This window comes from Lonchura striata, chromosome 5, assembly GCF_046129695.1.
Source record: "Lonchura striata isolate bLonStr1 chromosome 5, bLonStr1.mat, whole genome shotgun sequence".
Classification (NCBI taxonomy): Eukaryota; Metazoa; Chordata; class Aves; order Passeriformes; family Estrildidae; genus Lonchura; species Lonchura striata.
Window position 1 is genome coordinate 53,452,776 of NC_134607.1, and position 20,651 is coordinate 53,473,426.

Genomic DNA, 20,651 nt, shown 5'->3' on the forward strand with positions numbered 1-20,651 from the left:
AAGACTTGAAGGGAAATACATGATCCTTTCCTTGTGTGGATGCTAGAATACATGCATCTGTCTCCCTGTTCAAGCATGATTCCCTCAGTAACTTGTTAATCTGTGGGCCAATTAATACAACAGAGTCAGATAAGGCTCAAAGATACTAATGTTCTACAAATTTAAATAGGTAGCCAGGGAGAAGATAAACCCTATGGAGTCCTGGCTGTAAGGAAAGACTGCAGTGTGGCTGCTTTTATGTACCAGAGAATGCACATAAAAAATCTCTGCCTTGGGGCAGAGATCTAGAGGAAAAAAAAAAATTAAATCTGTCCCACTTCTAGTGGAAGTCCTTGGTTTTAATTATTGTGTGTATGGTAATATCTGTGAATTCATATCATGTGCTCTCCTAAAATTCAATAGAATTTCCAGCTGTTGGTAAATAGGCTGTATCCTCAGGCATAGGAGTTGTAAATTTTCATTTCATCCAAGTTCATAAACTCTGTTAAGGGTTTGGTGACAAGAGGGCTAGAAGGTGCCTTTCTAAAGAGTCAATTGTTAGTAGAAAGTCTCAGAACAGAATCACAGCAAAGGTTTTTCCAAAACCAGCTGGGAACAGGTATCTTATCCTTTAAACACAAGCTGAAGGTTGAGAGTCTGAACTACAACAAACTCTTGCATATCTGTCAAAGCCAGCATTTTTTTTATTTTTGTACAGAACTGAAATCAGTCTTTTGTACAAGCAGTTTTCAGGATGGCCCAGTGTACACCAGCACTTCTCAGATCTTTCAATAGATAACTGCAGGGTTTTGTTGAGATTCTGGGGAGTTGTTCTTCATTTTTAATGGCTATATATATATATATATATATATATAGAGAGAGAGAGAGAGAGAGAGAGAAAGAGAGAGAGAGAGAGTCAAATGAAATGCTGTCTCGACCATGGATCACAAAAACTGGTGTTCACACAATCTTCTACCCCAACTGAGGGCTACGAGGAACCACTGCCATTTGGTAGAAAATGGCAAGGAACACATGTGGTATATGCATAGTACATATGCTTGCAGATACTTAACAGCCTACAAGTTTCTGGGCTATTTATTGTCCTACATGTTTTCAGTGTTCATACAGATGACTATTTTCAGTCATGTAAAATTGCTGACCTCAAAATCACATGGCCACGAGCTCCTTTGGTTCACGATGTGCTGCACTGTCCCATTTTTCTCAACATGTTATTTCTAAATATCCTATTTATAAAAGGTATCAGTCTCTGGTTTTTCTTTTTCCTAGCTCTTCAGCTGTACACTTTCGACTGTCACTGTGTGCTGTTCCATATACTTCCAGTAAGTAGCTTTCAAATTTACCCACATCTTTTTCTGGAGCCTTCTCCTTTCAAGCCGAGCTCTATGAAACTCGGTTGAACACAGTTGTTTAAATGATACGGTTTAGTTTACATGGCAATATTTGGTCAAAGGTTGGACTTAATGAATTTGCAGGTCTTTACAAACCTCAATGACTCTATGAAAGGTGTATGACAAAATTTGGAAGATTTATGAAGTGCAGATTTGGGCAAAAATATGTTTTCAGCTGAAGGCAGGGCTATTTAGCATAGAGTAGTTTTAGACTATGCTTGAACTAATCACCAATGGTTCCTGACGCATTCCCTTCCCACTACAGGGAAAAGTAACAGCTCTCCAATTCTTCACTCATAGTACTGAAGGGGTTGGCCAGAGCACCAGTACTTCCATCTGCATGTATTAGAGAGAGTGTGTTTGCTCAGCTGCTTTAGAACCTGGCTGACTCTGTGGTGAGGTCTCTAACAAAGAGCTGGTGACTCAAGGCTGGTTCCTGTGTGACAGAGAGCCTCTTTCAAGTCAGCGCAATTGCTTGCATGAGTAATGAGTGTGTGTACTAATAAAGGTTGCATGGCTAGCATTAATAACAAATCCAAGAGCTCCAAGTCATGACTTCATTCTAGTATTACAGAATCTAAACATTGTAAAATTTGCACAACTCTCCCTAAGAAACCCTAATTATGGACAGAATAACAGAATTATCTCTTTTATCAATGAAAAAATTGCTCCAGTCACTGATTCCTCTTCCGTCCACCTCAGTACTGAATCCCTGTGTAGCATATGCCATGTAGCTTTGCTGGAGTAGCTGGAGAGGCAGGTGCTGGAACTAGAGAAAGCCCAGCAGCATGCAAGAGAACTTAAGTCATAAATATGTATAAGTTTATGTAAAAAATAAACCTCATATTAATATAACCAAAATCTGAGATGGAGAAGATCTGCTGCTGAGTCATGCAGAGCACTCTTTGCCAAATGCCTCAGCTAACAAATTATTCTGCATAAAGTTGAAAGCCTGCCACAAAAGAAACATTTTCAAATTCCACCATAAAAAGCTGTGGTGGTACCATGGCCATTCTGATCCCATTACTCCAGAGACATAAAGAATTGTTGGCAATTTGCCTGGGTACTTTCCAGTAAATGGCACAGAAAATGGGTCAAAAAGAACAAGAAAGGGCCTTTGTGGAATTTCACTGCAGAGTAAAATTAAAATATTTTGAATAACAAATTATTTGGGGTTATGTGGTCACCTTGGCATGTGCTAATATACATAGGTAGCTTCTCCTTCCCTCCTCTTAGAAACAAACTTATTAATCTCCATCAATCTAGGCATATTTGAGACTATTTCAAAGATTTTTAAGTGAAATGATTTAAATGCCAAATGAAAAAGTTGGGGAAATAGTGATCATTTGCATGTCAGTATTAATGGTTATTAAAATTAACTTTAGTATTGTTCTAGTTACAGCAGAAACATTAGATGAATTCTCAGTGTACGAAGATTTAATGATAATAGTTAAGGGTATAATTTTGGTCATCGTTCTGCATAACTGCAAAAAATGCTGAAGGTCTGACGTGGGTTGGTTTTTTTCAAACACAAATCTAACCAAGTGCAACAACAAGCTTTTACTTGCGCTATTTTGTTTGTTTGGTTGTTTTTTTTTAAATAGGAAGGCCCATATAGCACTGCTTCAAACACTGTCCTCTCTCTCAGAACCTTAATGCACTATTTGTTCATGGCCTTGTGTGTAAGTAGATGCAATAAATGTTGGCTTTATTGAGTGTCACTGTGTACATGTGTTGCATCAGCAATTCAGTTAAACATTTTTAAATTGTCAGAATACAGGCTGCTAAATAAAGAGGCTGAATTTTAACTATACAAGGATGCTAAGAGGCTTTCTTAAAACAGTAAACAAATGGACCCATAGCATTACACTTATCACATGATGCTTAATGGTATCTGTTATTATAAAGTTAACCTCTCAAAGCCATCCAGATTTGTATTTTAATGTCTACTGCATCTACAAACCAAAATGAAATTTTTAAGGTGTAGAACTAAATGCACACTGCAAAATGCTGGCTGGCCAGCCCTTGATTTTCTTGCAGTACTAGCCAAACCTGTCCATGTAGCAATTTTAGTAATGACTTAGACACGAGGAAGGATCTTGGTTATAAACAAAGGAGGATGAAAAATCTTTCTCACTTAAGCTCTTTCTTCCTTTTTTTTTTTTTTTTTTTTGTGTGTGTGTGTGAGCTAAAATGTTCACACTGAAAAAATAAAGAGAAGGAACTTTCACTTTTCTTCTTCTAGTATAGAGCAGGTACAATTTGCAATTTCATAAAATACTGAAGCAAAAAAAAAAAAATCCCAAACCATCTAATATTAATGGAAAACAAAATGCATGTACCAAAGCCTAGGGCAAAGAGGCACTGGGTATCAGTGCAGGTAAAAGTAACAAATGCATTTCCTGTGGCATGATGAAATGTCACATGGTTACACAGTTGTCAAGGATCAACCCTTCAACAGCTGAGGCTCCTTTCCATTAATGCCAGCTAGATGCATTACTGGGTCAGCTAACAATACAGATTTAATCTGGAACAAATACACATGCACCACTGAATTTCTGTATCATCTAAGCTAAGATGAGTGTGGGTTATAGTGTTAAAGCAGCTTTATACTTTCTGTTGACTGCAAGTTGTTTGCAGGCTAAAAATTATAAAGCTGGCCAGAAGACATTAACCACTTGAAAACAATGTTAGTACCTTTTGTTAGGTAGAATAAACTTGCAAAACACTTAGAAGTGTGCTGTTTGTGCTGGTAGCTTTTCTGATCTACAGTTAAGTACTCTGAAGGCCTATTTGCCAAGCCATGTAACCCCAGCTTGGCCTCTATACCTCTCTTTTCCTAGATGAGTGTTAGCTGTAATGGTAAGAGCAATGCCAGTGATGTATCTGCTCCAAAAATAAATATTCACTCCTAACTTCCAGCTTGGCACTAAAATGGCTTTCCCAAAACTGGATATATATTGTAGAAGGTTTTAGCAAGGACCATCTCTGCCTCAAAAATTTTTAAAACCAAAGAAGCAAGAAAAGCATCATATAAAGATATATTTTTTTAAGATTTAAGATTACAAATTAAATCATCCAACCTAAAAAATGTCTCAGTGGTGGTTTAACTACCTGGCTAGAATATATGCTTAGTGCACTAAAATCTCTTTATGAGTTTGCCGGGTGATTTGAATGATCAAGAAATGGAAAATCAAGAGTGCTCTTTGAAGTTATGGTATTTTATTCATATTAGATATTTCTGATCAAATACAGAGACTTCCCATAGGGAATAATAAAGGCCTTTTTTGGTAGGCAATGATTTTTATGAAAATCTTAAATTTTTAACTTTATGTAATGTATTCCCAGATTCTGGCAGTATAGTTGCAAAACTATAAGGGTAAAAATGTCATTTGTCTTTAGAAAGGAGGTGAGGATCATCTACTTCTACATCATTTCTCGGTTGCCCAGCAATATTATGGTCACAATATTTTGTCCAGGACATCAGCTTTGCTGCATGGCTCAAGGCAGAAAAAGAAATGAGGAGGCATTCAGTGTTTCAAGACATTCAAAGAAATCTCCCAATATTGAATGTTGGAGACCTGGCTCTCTTGCACACAGTGGAACCTGACCCCAGTATGGTTTTGAAATCAATATTACAGTCTACACTAAGGGAAGAGAAAACCCATTACAAGTTTCATGACTGAGCAGGGCTTTTTTGGTCATCCTGACATTTGATTCCCATAAAGAACTGGTGTTCCTGTTAGGGAGAAACACACCTTGAAGCTCTGTTGACATGGAAAGGTGAATAGCATGTGGATGTTCCTATCAGAGAGGTGTATGAGACCATAACCATAGACATGGTTGAGTGTGGGGAACCAGTAGGAATCCTCCTACTGCAATGGATGCACAACGCACTGTCCTGGCTCTGAAGTTTCACAAGGAGACCTGAGACTTAGAAATACATGGGAAAATGAAGGAAAAAAAATTATTTGAGGGTCACAATCTTTAAATATTGGGATACCAGATATGGAGCTTCACAAGAAAGAACCATAAAACAGAAAGGGATTTTATGAAGTGGTGGGAAATTAGTAGCAATAAGCAATTTGTCGGAGTCCAGGACATCCCTCTGGCTTCCCTGGCTGTCTTGAGACTCTGGCATGAAGTCAAAAACAGCTGTGGCTTCAATTTTAGCCCATGGAAAATTGCCAGCTCTGGATGAGGAATTACAAGTCACAAGGGTTTTAGTAGTGTGATATTTGAACTAACACAGGGTGGAAAAGTAGAATTTTGGGATTTTTAGAATGGGGTTCAAGGGGGTACAAGATGGAGAAATTTGTGTGTGTCCTAGCTTTCTTTCCTTTCTTCTTATCCTCCATGTCTTGGTGTGATGGTGACACTTTTCTATTGGTTCAGGGTGGCAATTCAGACTCTAACATGGATGTTGGGAATTGGTAAAGAAATTGTAAATGTAGACACGTAGTTTTGAGTATATAAGGTGGGAGCCACCCAAGGCTCGAGGGCAGACTGCCATGGCTTCCTTTCTGGACAGACCTCAGCAGGTCAGAGAGAGAATGTTATAGATAAGAAAAAATAAACAACATTAAAAACACAATCGGAAGCATTCCAGGCTCCTTCTTTGGTGTCAGGCTAGAGAAGAAAAGACTTTATGATCTCTCAGGGTCACCCTGACCCATCAGAACCCCGAGAGAAATTGACAGCAATTTACTGAAGTGATCCAAACAGCTTGTTTTTTTAAAGGTTCTTTTGATGTTTAAGTACTATTCTTATAAATGTAAGAAATAGCAGATAATAAAAGGTGCTCTCAGATCCAAGCAAAAATTGATGCTGAATGAGGTTATTAAACTGAAGTATATTTTAAGAGTATTAAAGAGACTTCAAACTCTTGTTGCAGTCAGAAGTTCAAATTGCAGTTTCTTATTAAAGATACTGGTATCCTGATGTCTGCTGCTCACGAAGAACAAGTACTGGCTACTATAACTATCTTTTCATTGCAAAAGATGTTACAGATTATTATAGCAGGTTTGTCCACTTTCAGCTGTCAAGGCCCAGGCTATTTCCTCCCCAGACAAAACTATGTAAATCTAGAATTTTGCTTCTCCCTGAATTTTTAGGATCCTTTAGATCCCATTCAGAGAATGACTGTGATTTGAGCTCTACAAGTTACACTCCTCTGCATCTGTAGGGTCATCACACAAAATGTGAACCCCCAACAGCCTGTGACAGCTGGGGAGGCTTCTGGAGCGTCTTGGCTTTTCACCAGGGCAAGGCTCACTCTAAATCTCTGCTCTCACTGAATCCTTCCTTGAAGATTCCAAATGCAGTTTTGCTATGGTCTTTAGCAAGCCCTTCTTCTCAACTGTCTTCTTGTCTGTTCTTTCTTTATCATACCACTGAGAACATCTGCTTCCTCCACAATTATTTCTGTCATTCTCTGAGAGCTGAGCTGACACAGGGACAGATCCCAAGGGCTGTTCCCCCATGGCAGCATGCTTCCATCAAGTGACCACATTCATCAAGCAGTACACCACCAGGGCAAGATTCTTTCTCAAAATAAATCCCATTTCCTTTCCATATATCAAAGGATGTTTTAAGACCTACAGCCAATGGCAATGCTTTTCCCAACAATGAAAGCCCAAGAAACCAAAAGGTACTTATCTGGTGCTAGGCAAAGGTGTTGAAAGAAAACTATTATAATACATTATTTTACATCACCTTTGTTCCCAGCTACAGTTAAACATGATGAAGTTTGTAATGCATGGGTTTTAGAATCATTAAACAATTAATCACTAGTTGGGTGCCTTTTTACCCTCTTACTCCTGCCTCCTAAGTGTCTGCTCACAGCAATGGTTTCATTTTCCAGAAGCTAAGGAAGGCTGTGGTGGGAGAGCAGAGGACCTGCTGACCACCAATATGTCATGTAGTGTCGAGAAGGGGCACATGGGAAAGCTCTTTGTTCAGAATGAATAAGAAAAGTTATTTAGGGGAAATAACAGAAAAAAATTTATAACAACAAACATGCTTCAATCACTCACTACTAGAACTGTCCCTACATGTCTTATTTCTCCTCACCCTCCATGGAGGCCCTGTAGTTTCTTTTGCTTTTGTGGAGGAATGAACAAGGGACTGATTCAATTAAATAAGTTGTATGTAATAATAGATTACAGCTATATTATACTCATATAATAGACATACAAACATAGAAAGACTGATTTAAGAGGGTATAGACTGTCTTAACTATGGCAACCTGAACCAGCTGAAAATTTTATCATTTGGCATTAATAATAATCCTTCACCCTAGTATTTTTTATGCAGTTAATCCACAAGTAGGGGAATCAGTATATCTGTCTAAATTTAAAATAGCTACAGATACATTTTTTCCCACATCACATTGAAAACATCTTACCTATTCACTTTTCTCTGCCTTTGGCAATTCCAAGTAAACAAGACAATTTATTTCTTACCTCAGACCCATTCATTCTCTTACCAGGAAGCTCTCAAGAGCCTTACCATTTACTCTTACTACTTTTTTTTCCTTACTGTTCTGTTGACATAGTCCTGTGCTCATAAACCAGGGTGAAGTGCTGTATGCACAGCATGTCCAACACCACTACAGAGCTAAAGGCAAAATGGGGGGTGGGCTTCTTCCAGCCCAGAAGCTGTTTTGCCCTATCCCCTGCTACAAGACAGTTGCCTACCACAAATCCTCTTCACTGAATTTTGGTGTATAGTTCAGGCCAAATCCATCCGGAAAACAGTGATTTCTAGAATAATATAAAACTAAGAAATCTAGCATTTTTCCAAATTATACCTATACTAGGAAGATGTGAGGAATAAGATGCAGAGGGCTCCTACAGTTATCTAAAAATCTACTAAAGTCTTTCTGGGCTTGCCACAGCACACAGGCTGTGAGTCACAACTCCCAAGGCTTCCACTTAACAACTAAAATGGAGAAATGATCAGTAACATTTTTCTCAGTGAGTGATTAAGACTGCTTTTAACAATGCAGTCATGCATGCTATGTACTAAAAGGGATGATTCATTAGTTACTTGGAAGAGGAGCATCTTCTTTTCTCAGTTCAGAAGCCAGAGAGATGAGCCAGTGCCCCATGAACAGGGCTGACTAGCATGTTGAAAGAGAGGAAATACTGGCTGCTTTTGTCCCTGTCTCCACATCTGCAGAGCTCTTCTCACTAGAGCAAGAAAGAAATTGAGGAATTTTGTATTCAGAAGTGGCATTGTTTTAGTCATGCTTTGCATGAGTCTGACACCAGAGCTGCTGGCAGCTACTGGCAGCTCCCTCCTCTGCTCTGCAGTCACAGGTGCCAGCCCCCAGCCCAAAGCATGATCTTCATGGTCCCACTGAGCAGCCCAAACAGACATACCACTTACCACTTTCTGACACTGCTTTGGCACATACATGAGAAATTAGTTCATCCTGATTTTTTTGGCGATTGCCTCTGCTGAAATAAAATGAACACTTACATGCAGAACTGGCAAAGAGGGCAATGACAATAATGGATTTTTTTTTAATTCAATCTTATTGTTGCTGAAATGAATTTTAACCAACTCCTCCCTTTCCATCATCTTAAGCTTGATAATGTCAGTCTTCCTTTGAAGATGAGGTCATGCATACTGTAACAAATACACCACTCCCAAGCCTTGTTAGGTTTGGGTAGCTCCACGTTGTAAGGCATTCTTTGCAACACGCTGGCAGTGCAATACAGTAGTGTGATGACATCTAAAAGGTAATGCTGGGCTGTCTTATGGTCTTCTTCCCGTGAGGAGAAATGATGTTGTAAAAGACTGTATGCAAAACATTTCCAACAAGCCGAAATTGACATTGTTGTATTTTAATCACAACAGGTGTTTAATTTATGGGCAAGTATAAAGCTTTTTTTTTTTTTTTTTTCTGATAAGACTCATCAAACTTGTTATATAAAAGACCTACATTTCTTTGCCCTTTTCTTGGGGTCTGAATATAAGATACAAGCATAACTTGTGTGTTTCTTACTGCAGACTTGTAATAATCATCTGGACACACTGTACTCAGAAAACTGGCAGCAATTCCAAATTGGTGTATGTGACAGACCTCTGGCACCAGCTTAGAAGTTATCAGTATCTGCAATGCTAGTATACATACAGTGCCCTTGCAACCAAACAACAATCACACTATTCCTAAATACACATGCATCCTGGATTTTATCAATCCCATTGAAACTCTCCTTCACCCATCCCTGGGCTAAGTCTTTGACTAAATGTTTCTCTCTCTGGTTTTGCTTAGCCTTTCTTTTGACCTAATCCTGACTACCCTTTTTTGCCTTTCACTGCTCTTCTCCTGTCACAGGTTGCCTCCTTGGCAGCCAGCACCAGCTGTTTAAGCAAAACCATGCATCTCCCTTACTCATGCCTCTGTTTTCTTCAAGAGGTCAGGGTGGGATGAAAGGAGATGCAGCCTCCACATGCCAGGGCAGCCCTGACTCACATGAAGAGGTTAGCAGATCTAAGGGGTTGGGAGGAAATCCCTGTCAGTACTTCCCTTCCCAAACACACTTGAGCAATACCCTGGCCCGAACATGGCCTACCCTCAACTCTCCTGTATGCATTAGTATTGATTACCATCCTTTCGTTATCTGAATCCCTTTTTATTTCACTTTGTCAAGTGCAGAGTATACTTCCCATAGTACTGGGAATAGAAAAAGGGTCTCTTTTAGTGCCTGTCTAGCTGAGTTCCTGATAAGACCTCAGGGATTTTGGTTATATTATTCATTATGTAAGGGTGCTTAAAGCCTTGACTACATAAATTCCATGCAATTCAATTCCAAATATACAACTTTAAAGAAATCTTTTGCTCCTGATATAAGAAGTGCTTTGGGAAAAAAAAAAAGGGGGAGGGGGTGGTTGGTTTTTTTTTCAATTCAAAAAGATGGTATTTTTGATCTAAAACAAGGATTATTTTTGTGGTTTTGAAGGCCAAAAACTGTCTCTTGAAAACCAAATAATTGACTTGAAACATGAACAGAGTTCTTTTCATTAAGTAGTGGAATACATTAATACATTGACCAAAAGAAGGATCTTCTATTAAAAAAAAATCTCATCTTCGGTCAAAAAGTTTAAATCTCCTGAATCTCTTGAATAAATCCACAGCACCATTCCATTGGACACCAAATGGAATCATCTTCATTTTATATATATATATATATGTATATAACCACTGAAGAGCAATATATTTCATATAAAAACAGAGCATTATCAGTTCCATATGTGAGGTGTTACATAACTTAAATTATTTTTTCTTTCACCATTACGCTTCAGCTTTCACCAGAAACTTCAAAGACAAATTAAACATTAGTCATTTAACTGGTGATATATAATACTCCCATTTGTCATCTCTGGCAAGGTTCTGCTTTTAAACTTAAGTTAAAGCAATTCATTTGTGTCCTAGGAGACATAAGAATCTAAACTTCATTGCAGCAGATCTCTGATAATGCTGAACAACACAGAGCAAGGTCAGACCTTGGGAAGGAAAACTGAGCACAGTGTTGAATGACTGCTACGATTATTTTTTTCTCTAAGTCCTGAAATCTTGTACGTTGCTCTTCTGACACTTCCTTGGAAGTAACTGCATTAATTTTAGCTAAAACATTTCCTGCCTTCTCCCCTCAGCAACCCACAAAAAACAGTCAGAGGCATTTATTTAGCATTGAAAACATCTGAACAATATTTCACATTTCAGAAAGTATGGAAGAATTGAAAACTGTATAATTTAGTGGAAAGAGCTGGGTCATTTTTTCCTAGGAGCTATTACCCATGCTCTGCATAATGGAAATATTGCTATTTTTTTTTTATCAGTAACTCACTGCCTTGTCACACTGCCACTCTCTATAATGGTTAATATATAACCCACCAATGTGTCAGTTTTTCCCTAAAGTGCTACTTCAGGCAGTGCAGGGGAATTCCCTTTGATATCTGTGCCAGACCAAAGGTACACTGGCAGCTACAGTTATCAAAAGGGGGACTTCAGCTGCAAGGACAGCTTGGGAATGTCTGTCTCCCATCCCTGCCTTGCCTCCAGCTGCTTCTTCACACTCACACTTCTCTGCAACTCTTTTTGGGTTTGTGCTGTAAATCAGGTCACTGAGCTGATCCAAATTACAAATAGGCTTTTTTGTTTACAGAGTTGTTCTTAACACAGAACAGGTTGTTTTTCTTACCAGAATGATGCCAAAAATTGCAGTGCTGGTGCAACTGAGGAGGCAAAGTCCTGGGACAGAGAGGAGAGAAAAGCAGTTGGGATAGAAGGCACTAGGGAGGAAGCATGCCTGAGTTCAAGGAACCACTGGCTCAGATGGTGTCTCTTCCATTAATAAGGGTAAGATGCAGTCAGGAGGTTGTTGTCATAAACCATTGACAAACAGCAAGTTCACACAAAAGGATCACGCACATGTTCTTAAAAAAGACTAAAATTAAACATAAAACAGCTCCATATGTGACTTTTGCAGGAAAAGTAGCTATATACATAGGTGTTAGAGAATGTGTGTGGGCATATGTACACATGCCCAGATGCATATTCACACACATGTACACACACAAATAACATCTCTAAATTTAAAAGAAATGCAAAATACATCTCACTTCAGCGTTTTTAACAGTCTTCAAAAGCATGCAGCTCTGATCCCCTGGATGGCTGGTTCGTGAAAGCAACAACCAGGGAAGCCTATAGAGGGAGCAGGTCACCTTCTTTTCCTCAGCAAGAGGCGTTTAAAACCTTAAGTGATGAACCTGAGAGAAATGAGAGAGGAGGAAAATGTCTTAAGAAGCAGAGCCCTACGCAAGGGCCAGCAGAGCAGTTGCCCTGCAAACAGGGGGAGCAGCACCAGAGCCCTCTCAGAGCATGGGCAAGAGAGTTGCAGGTTCCAGGTTCTCACCTACATCTTCCTTCTCCCTCTTCTTTGTGTTCACACTTTGTGCCCTACAGGGAGTCAGGAATTTCTTAGTGTTTCCCCACTCTCTCTGTCCCAGCATTTCAGCAGCATCTCTGCACATTGCAGGATGGAAAGTTGCTTGTCTGGAAGTTGAGCAGAATTTCATCTTCCGACACCTAGAGCCAAAGTAATAGAGCAGTAATAGAAGAAAAGGAAAGATGCAGTTAGAAAAGCCTGGCATTTCCTGTTGAACAAAAAGAAAAACTGAAAAAAAGGCTAACCATATCAAGGACAACATAAGAGAAGCAGCATTAGGCAGAGGCAATTCAGAAGACAGAATATACAGAAATGTCATAGTTAGTTATTGTCAGTAGAGGCTTTGTGACTAAACTGAACATTACATGTATTTGAATTCACATGAGCACACACAAAAATGTTTAAGTCTTTAAGCCATGTATACCTACACTGAAGGTCCAAAAAGCTGGTAGTTATTTGCATGGCAGTAAAGTCCAGAAAGCCAATCCTGTGTATGCTGAGCATGACACAAATCTGTACAAAAAGCCTCTACCTTACTGTGTTTATTATAGTCCAAAAATAAACAGAGGATAAGATCTTTTTTCTTTGAGATAGGGAGCTGTGACAAAAAAAGAAAGTTTATCTGAAACTGGGTGTTATTAAACCAACCCAGTTTCAGACTTAGAGACCAAAGGACTGGCAGCTAAAAACACCTGTTCAGGGCTTGACTGAGCAGTACATTCATTCTTAAATTTAAAATAACAATCAGAAATAAAAACCAGAACACAATACATGACAAACACACATGCATTATTTACCATGTGAGTTTTTCTTGTAGAAAGACTGGCTACCAGAGTGTATAATATAACTTATATTTTGGTAAAAACCTAAGGATGGGTATGAAGTATGCAATATTTATATATAAAAAATTGTACTAAGAGCTTTTCCTCCCATACACTTAGGTCTAATAATACTTTAGTGTGTTTCTCCTGGGGAACAAGAGCAGGTCTTAGCACTGCAATATAAATAGTTAAGCATAAGCCTGCAGCAGTAAAAGAGAAAAGGAACACACTATGCCCTTCAATTCCAAGGCAATGCAGCATGAGAAATACAATAAAATAAAAGGATACCATTACTTTTCCTCATAATATGGTTCATTGTTTGACTTTTAATACAGGTTTGCTGCTGCTTCCTTTTGTGCTTTTTTTCCCCCCATCATTAGAGAAAAGCCATTTGAGGAATATACTCTGCACAGTGGTGTGATTCAGCAACTTTCAGGAAAACAAAAACACAGCTCTCTTTTTGGTGTACTAATGAAACACAACTGGCACTAATTTTCATTAAATTGAGCCTAACTGAAAGCAGGCAATGTATCATGTTAGCTAAAGCTCAGTGGTCTTAGATCATAATATTATTTTTCACGGGTTTTTACTCATTATGTGCTGAACATAACCTGCTGCCAAATCAGGCCAATGATAACAAATGTATTACTGTGCAAGCTGTTGTGTTACCAAGAATTGCTCAGCAAATACATTTGCCTTTTTATACAAATTCTAGATAGCTTCTGTCCATACCAACATGTGAGACCATTGTTTCTGAACATCTCCTAAGGGCATGTCCACAGAAAGGCTGTCCAGCAGTTCCAGAAATGCAGAGTGCCCTGTCACGAGCTTGCCATGTCAACATTTTTTCCATGAGGACACTAAATGCTACTCAGACACACAATGTAATTTTACATATTTGGTATTCTTTACCAGTAGTGCTCCAAGTCTAGAAAAATAAATCAAGATCAAAAGGAGGTAGAAAATCCCCCACAGTGACACACAGAGTAGAATTTAGGAAGCCTTATGCTTCATGGGTGTGTTTCCATTAAAAATATCTTAATAAAGATATCGTTGCCTATTGAGTCTGATAGAGAAGTCCTGTCTCCAGGCAGGCATGATGTGGTAGCCAGCCATGGGTGCCTGAGCTGGGGTGTGCTGCATGTCCTGCCTTAGGTCATATGCTGCTTTTTCTCCAAGCAACATGTGGAGTGACAGGCAGCATGTGTCCCAAGTACCACCAGGATCATTCCTGCTTCAAACCACAGAAGAGCTGCCACTGGGGCTCTGCAGCCCGCACTGAGTGCAGCTGGTGAGGAGCAGGTCCCACACCCTCTGTACCCACCTGAAAAGTGCTGCATGAGTGCCCACTCTTATTGTTCCTGGCAGAGCTGCATGGGGACATTGGCACCCAGGACCTCTGGGCTTGGCTAACCACCAACCAGCACAGAGCCTCTGCTCTCAGAAGCACCAAGCAATATTCCCCAAACATATTGTCATTTGCAAAAGAAAGAGTAATTTTGAAAACAAAGTCCTCCAGTGACGAAGTGGCCAGGGTGTTGCTGCCATTAAAGAGCTGGCAGAATTTCTACCATAAATATTTCTATCAGGCTATTGTATATCAGCTGTAAAAACTTGTTCTGGACTGATATTTGGAAAATAAGACCCGGCAAGATAATCCTTTTTAAAACACATTATCCTACTTGAGTAATCTACAGGTATGTAAATCAAGAAATCTGCAAGTGTAGGCCACACTGACACCTTTGCTGATGCTATGGCCATCATTTGCTGAGCACTGGCCATTCCAAAGTTCTTGGTCTGGGACTTTCCTTTTACCTCCAGATGCCCTCAATGGTTCTAATAAAAATGCTGTGGAGACATAGGGGAGAGCAGACAGGCTGCTGTCAACAAGGAAGCATGAAGAAGAGCTCAGCCAGGAGAAAAATCCATCTCCTGAGAAGGCACATATAGCAAGATATGGATCACCTTTGCACACAGGTGAAGAACAGCCACTGTTGGAAATTTCCTGAATCCTGCCTAGCCATACATGCCTCCTTCCAGATCTGGAGTAAGCCAACTTTTCCAGATAAGTGAAAGAAAAATCGCACTTATTTCTATCTCAAAGGAAATTTCTGCTGTTGCTTCCAAATTAAACCAGCCTCTTGGTCATAAAGCTGTAACACTGCACTGGCCACCGAGTCCTCTTGTTTTAAAATGTTTCCTGTGGATTCTCGCACATCTGACATACACTTTGGTGGAAAACATGTCAAATGGCCCTTCTAAATGGAGATTTTTAGTAGTGCACAGAATATGCTTAGGAGAAATAAGTGGTTACATGCACCACGAATGAAAAACTCAGTACCAAATAAACAGTAGCAATTTTTCATGTATTAATGATAATGTATTCAGGAATGGAAAACTCAGTACCCAACAAACTGTAGCAATTTTTCATATATTAATGATAAAGTATTCAGGATTTATGGTTAGAAATATTCTTTTCATTGATTTCAGTATTAGAAGTCTGTTACAGCTAAGCATTTTTTTAAATGCTGAATCTCATTTCCAAATACCCTTAGGGAACAATAGCCACAACAACAAAATTAGAAACACGTTACTGAACACAAAATTAGAATAACTATGCTCAACACTATACAGGGAAAATGCAGTGTTAAAATATATGAGGTAAAATTGTTTTCTAGCCATCCCAATGTTAAACATAATTTTTTCCTTGGAATAAACAAGGACAGAAATTTGTGACATGTTCTGACAGTATTAAACATGACTGTGGTTTATGCAAATTATGTGCTAGATCAGTATATTTTCTTAGTATAGTTAAAGCCAAAGAGGTTTAATAAGATATTTTAAAGTAATTTATAATTAAAAAGTCTTTTTTACAAAATGCTTTTAACCCTCCCTTCCCTTGGGACCATGATTCCAGGAAGTCCTGAGAAAATAGAGAGTTTATTTTTCAGTACTGCTTACACAGGAAACCGGGAGGGATATCTCAAGTGAAAGAGATTCTTCAGTAAGTATGGAAAAGCCACTGCTATCACACCTATCACATTGGTGGCAAAAGCAGCAGGAGGTGACAGATATCCACCAATCTGTACTGGGGCAACCCCTCAGATACTTTGTAGTATCTGTAGTTTTCTAAGGTTGGTAGGACAAGTGTTTCAGAGCACACACACCACCATGGCCTGGATTAGAGATACGCTTCCCTTATCACTGCTGAACAAGTCTTCATGAAACAGACATCCTCACATCACCTGTGCATAGTGCACGCACATGTGTTGGCTGGGCAATGACAGCTCCTTATCACACTGCTGTTAAAAGATGTATTCCCTTTTTTTGTTAGGAGCAAAAATAGAAACCACATATATCCAGAACCAGAACTGTGTCATAGTAGGCAACACAGGACAAGAGGGAAAGGGGGTTGTTGTGGTCTGCAATATCTGCTCACATTAGCAACCCTCCCTTCCTCCCCCTCTTCCAGACCCAAACATGTTGCTGTCATAAACTCTTTAAGGCAACATTGTCAAATACATTCACCAAATATTCTGATGAGAAAGAATCATTCAAATAAAAAAAATGCGGTGATGAAAATACTCTGTTTAGAGCATTGCTTCATATTGGTGAATAGCTCATTTGCTATTCCTGGGTACTAGGGTTGAGCTCAATGCTTTTGTAGTAGACATTTTTAAATAAAGGTTAAAGAACATGTTTGTCCTATGCTATATATTTGAAATGTCTGTGGAAATAAGCAAGCACCTGCTTCTTAGGGCACTACCTATGGTAGGATCAGTAGGTCTTGAAACAAGCAGACAGGCCAAATACATATGGGTTTCACCAATCATTCTCCAGCAAAAATCTGCTTATGAGCTGACTCCTTATCTCCATTTCAATCAAATAAGGTTATTGTTAAAGTTTTACAAAGCAACCCAGCACCAAGGTGAAAGATGAAGAGATTATTGAATAATAGATAAGAATATTTTTAGTCAGCTCAGATGTATTCATATCTGACAAAGCACCAGGAAAAAAGCTCTCAGAAAGGTTCTGGCTGAATTCCAGCAAAAGCAACCTGACTGTCAGGGCCCTACAAAGCCTGGGGTCTTCCCATGAGAGATGGCAAAACAGAGCAGCTGGGTAGGCACCAGGAAATCCAGGAGAGTCCCAGCCTCAGGCACTGGGTAACTCTGTGGGCATGGGGACATAGGCTATGGTGGTCCTAGGCTGGGGCTCTCCCAGCTGAGCAGGGCTGTGGCAGCTGGGGAGTGCCTCTGCTGGAGCATCACTGGGGCTGAGACCAACAGCCCCAGGGGGCTGACATGGGATCCTGCTGTAGGCAGTGTGGGGGAAGCCACAGAGGGCTGGGCAAGGATAGTCAGAAATGGAGGTGCCCTCAGGGTCCTGACATAGTTATGCAGAGATGAAGCATTAATACTAAAAAAGTTGTTCATATTTCTGGTCCTGCAATTGATTAACTTTTGCTTATTTTTCACTCATAGCTTTGTAAGCCAACAATCCTTCCCTTAAATTTGCAGCAGCTGGAACTGTAAACCTATTCCAAGGTCATTCTTCCCATCAGGTTTCCTACAATGTAGTTAAATGCAGGGGCAACAAAGCATTTGTAATGATCTGGAAAGCACCTTCCCTGTGCACAAAAGAAGAAAACCACCAAATTGCTTGATTTCAGCCCTGTTCTACTTCTTACCCTGCATCTATTACCCAGTGAGAACTATTGTTCCATTATTATGATCTGAAGAGACAAAGAGTTTTAAAAGATCTTTTCAGTTTGTGAGCCAGCCTTCTCCCTGTTGTCTTTCCTTTTTAATGAAGATCACAGTGTAGTTGACATCTTTGATCCTGAGAGCCTCTGAAGAAGTGAAGGTATAATGATGTTATTCACTTAAAAGCTAGGAAGATACAGACTGAAACAACATCTACTGAAATAAAGTAGATGTGAATAATGAAGTGTCACTTGGATATTCAGAACTTCATTCATTAAAAAACATTTCTGAAAGGAACTGGTTCATGTGTCCCTGGAAACACTAACACAAGATGTGCCAGGCTAAATCAAACTTGGCATTTAGTCTGGAATCAAAGTACTTGAACATAGTCCATCCTCCCACAACATGGACTACAGAGCACAAACCTCTTTCTTACCTTGTGTAAAACTATGAGTAGTGGGCTAGAGAATCTCTTAAGAGGCAGGTGTAAACAGGGAATACTTAGCTCAGTGGTATTCAAGAAGCATAGTTCCTCACAATGTAAAGGTATGACAGCCCCCAAAATACTGTACCATGTGAAAAGAACCAAACTTTTGTCTTTTGGACTAGGGACAGTCATAAACCTGCAGCACCTGGATCTCATTGCTGCTTAATCTACCTTGATTTTTTTGACAGGACATTCTTTATTAACTCCTTGCTCCCTTAACTAGACTGCTGTAGGCACCTGAGTTAACATGTTCAAAATTAGGTTGGACATGTCTAAATTATACATTGGGTCCTGTAGAGAAAGAACAGATACAAAGTGGGAGTTGAAACTGCAGCATTGGCACAGAATTTTGAACCTCTGTCTAGAAAGGCATTTCAGCACACATGGAGCTGTAAGGCTCTGAATAGACTTGGCTTTAGCTTAATAATGGTGAAACATGTTGTGAGCTCCCTTCTGGATTGGAAATTGTCTCTGAAGGGTTTTATAAAATGCAGTAGAGCCTCAGGAAGCAGGAAACAACATTTATTCAATTTCCCTCCTCTCAACCTGAATGCACTGGAACTAGGATATTTTGGCATAAAACTCAGACATATTTAAGCAAATGTCAAAGGCCATCAAAGGCTCAGCAAAGTCAGTTTTGGTGGGTATGGGCATGTACAGAGAGGGTCCTTTCCCAAAGCCTCACAAGCCCAAGTGCCAAGTGACAGAAGTCAGGATGAACACCAGCAACGTGGAACAAGGAGCCACATCATCTTTCTGTGAGGACTTTGACAGGCTATTGTGCCATTGCAGAGTGCAGGGCTCAGAAGAGTGCTGCAAGTAGCACAGATTCTTAAGAAAATAGCAGTAAATAAATCTGTGTGCAATGCTCTCCTGGTGACAAACCAATTCAAAACAAACCTACAAGAAGCACCTTCAGGAGAAGAACACCACGGAAGAACCCATCTGTGCACACTCACAAACACACAGAGACACCAGCATATTTATCCAAAATAATCTCACATAGCATCTCACTTCAGATCTTGTGGATCACATGGAGGCACAGGGTCATCTTACATGCAGATCACTGCTTTTGCAGCCCTTTGGATCCACCACTTGCATCTTCTGTTTCCCAGCTCCCTCAACGTGAAGCTTCAGACAAAAATTTTCATACTGAAAAGTCTCCCTGCCTGCCAGACTGCAAATTTTGGAAATGGCTGTGTCAGCTGATATTCACCCCCTGTAACAACACCATTTGATATTTGGAGCTGTGTTTTCATTTCTGAAAAATAATGCACATGCCTCAACTCCCTTCTCAGATGTGTCATCCCACTGCTATTCCTTTCTTCTTTAAGCTACAGTTTGGTATTCTTTTAAGTGAACGTGATTACCAATAAAGCATTCCCCACTTTCTCCCACTCCCAAAATTTCTCCCAGATCATCTGTTGTACTGTGCCATCATAAATATTTGTGTGGCTGCATGGTTAACCAGATCAAGGAACTTATCCAGATGAAAAACAGCCCCTGGGAAAAAATGTGCAATTTTTGCGATATAGTTCCCCACAAAGTCATACAAATGCTTATGCTGCAGTTGTAAGAAGGTTCCCGTAAGAAGAGGGATGACTGACTGAGAAAAGGGAAGAGGAACAATCTGTTTTTTTAAACAGTTTTTCTGGCCTTAATGTGGTGCCGTGGTTTGGCATTTGCTTTCACCAGCATTTGTCCACAGAAAGCACATAGAAAAAGCTTTGGGGGGTAAACATGCAGAGCTATTGAAAATTCCTTCTGAATGCCCAGGGAAAAGTTCTTTGTACAGGAATACCTAACTCTTGCCAGCCTTGGTGCCGAAGTCCATACAGTTCAAAACAGTGTTCTTCTTCCTTTTGAAGAAGAGCATTCTCCCATCAATGACAGGCTCAAGGATCCTTTGGAGTCAACTGTTAGCACTTCAGAGGCAAACAGCCTATTTCTCTTGCTTACTCAGGATTCAAGGACTGGTGAGACAGAATGCTGCCTTGTTACCTATTCCACAGCCCTGTGGTGTAAATGGGAGATAAAAATATGGAAACATTACCATTGGATTGCATTTTAATAATAATAATTAAATAGCCTTTTGAAAACTGCTCACCTCCCCATTTAACTTAGTTTTTAACAAGCTAAGCCTAAAACTAGAGACAGAAAGTCCTGACATCAATTCCCTCAGTTTCACTTCTCTTTTGCCTTGTTTTCTTTCTTCACAACAAAGCAAGAGTTCCACTGCTGATATTTCTCAGGACCCACGTGATAATCTTTTGTGAGACACTTGAAAA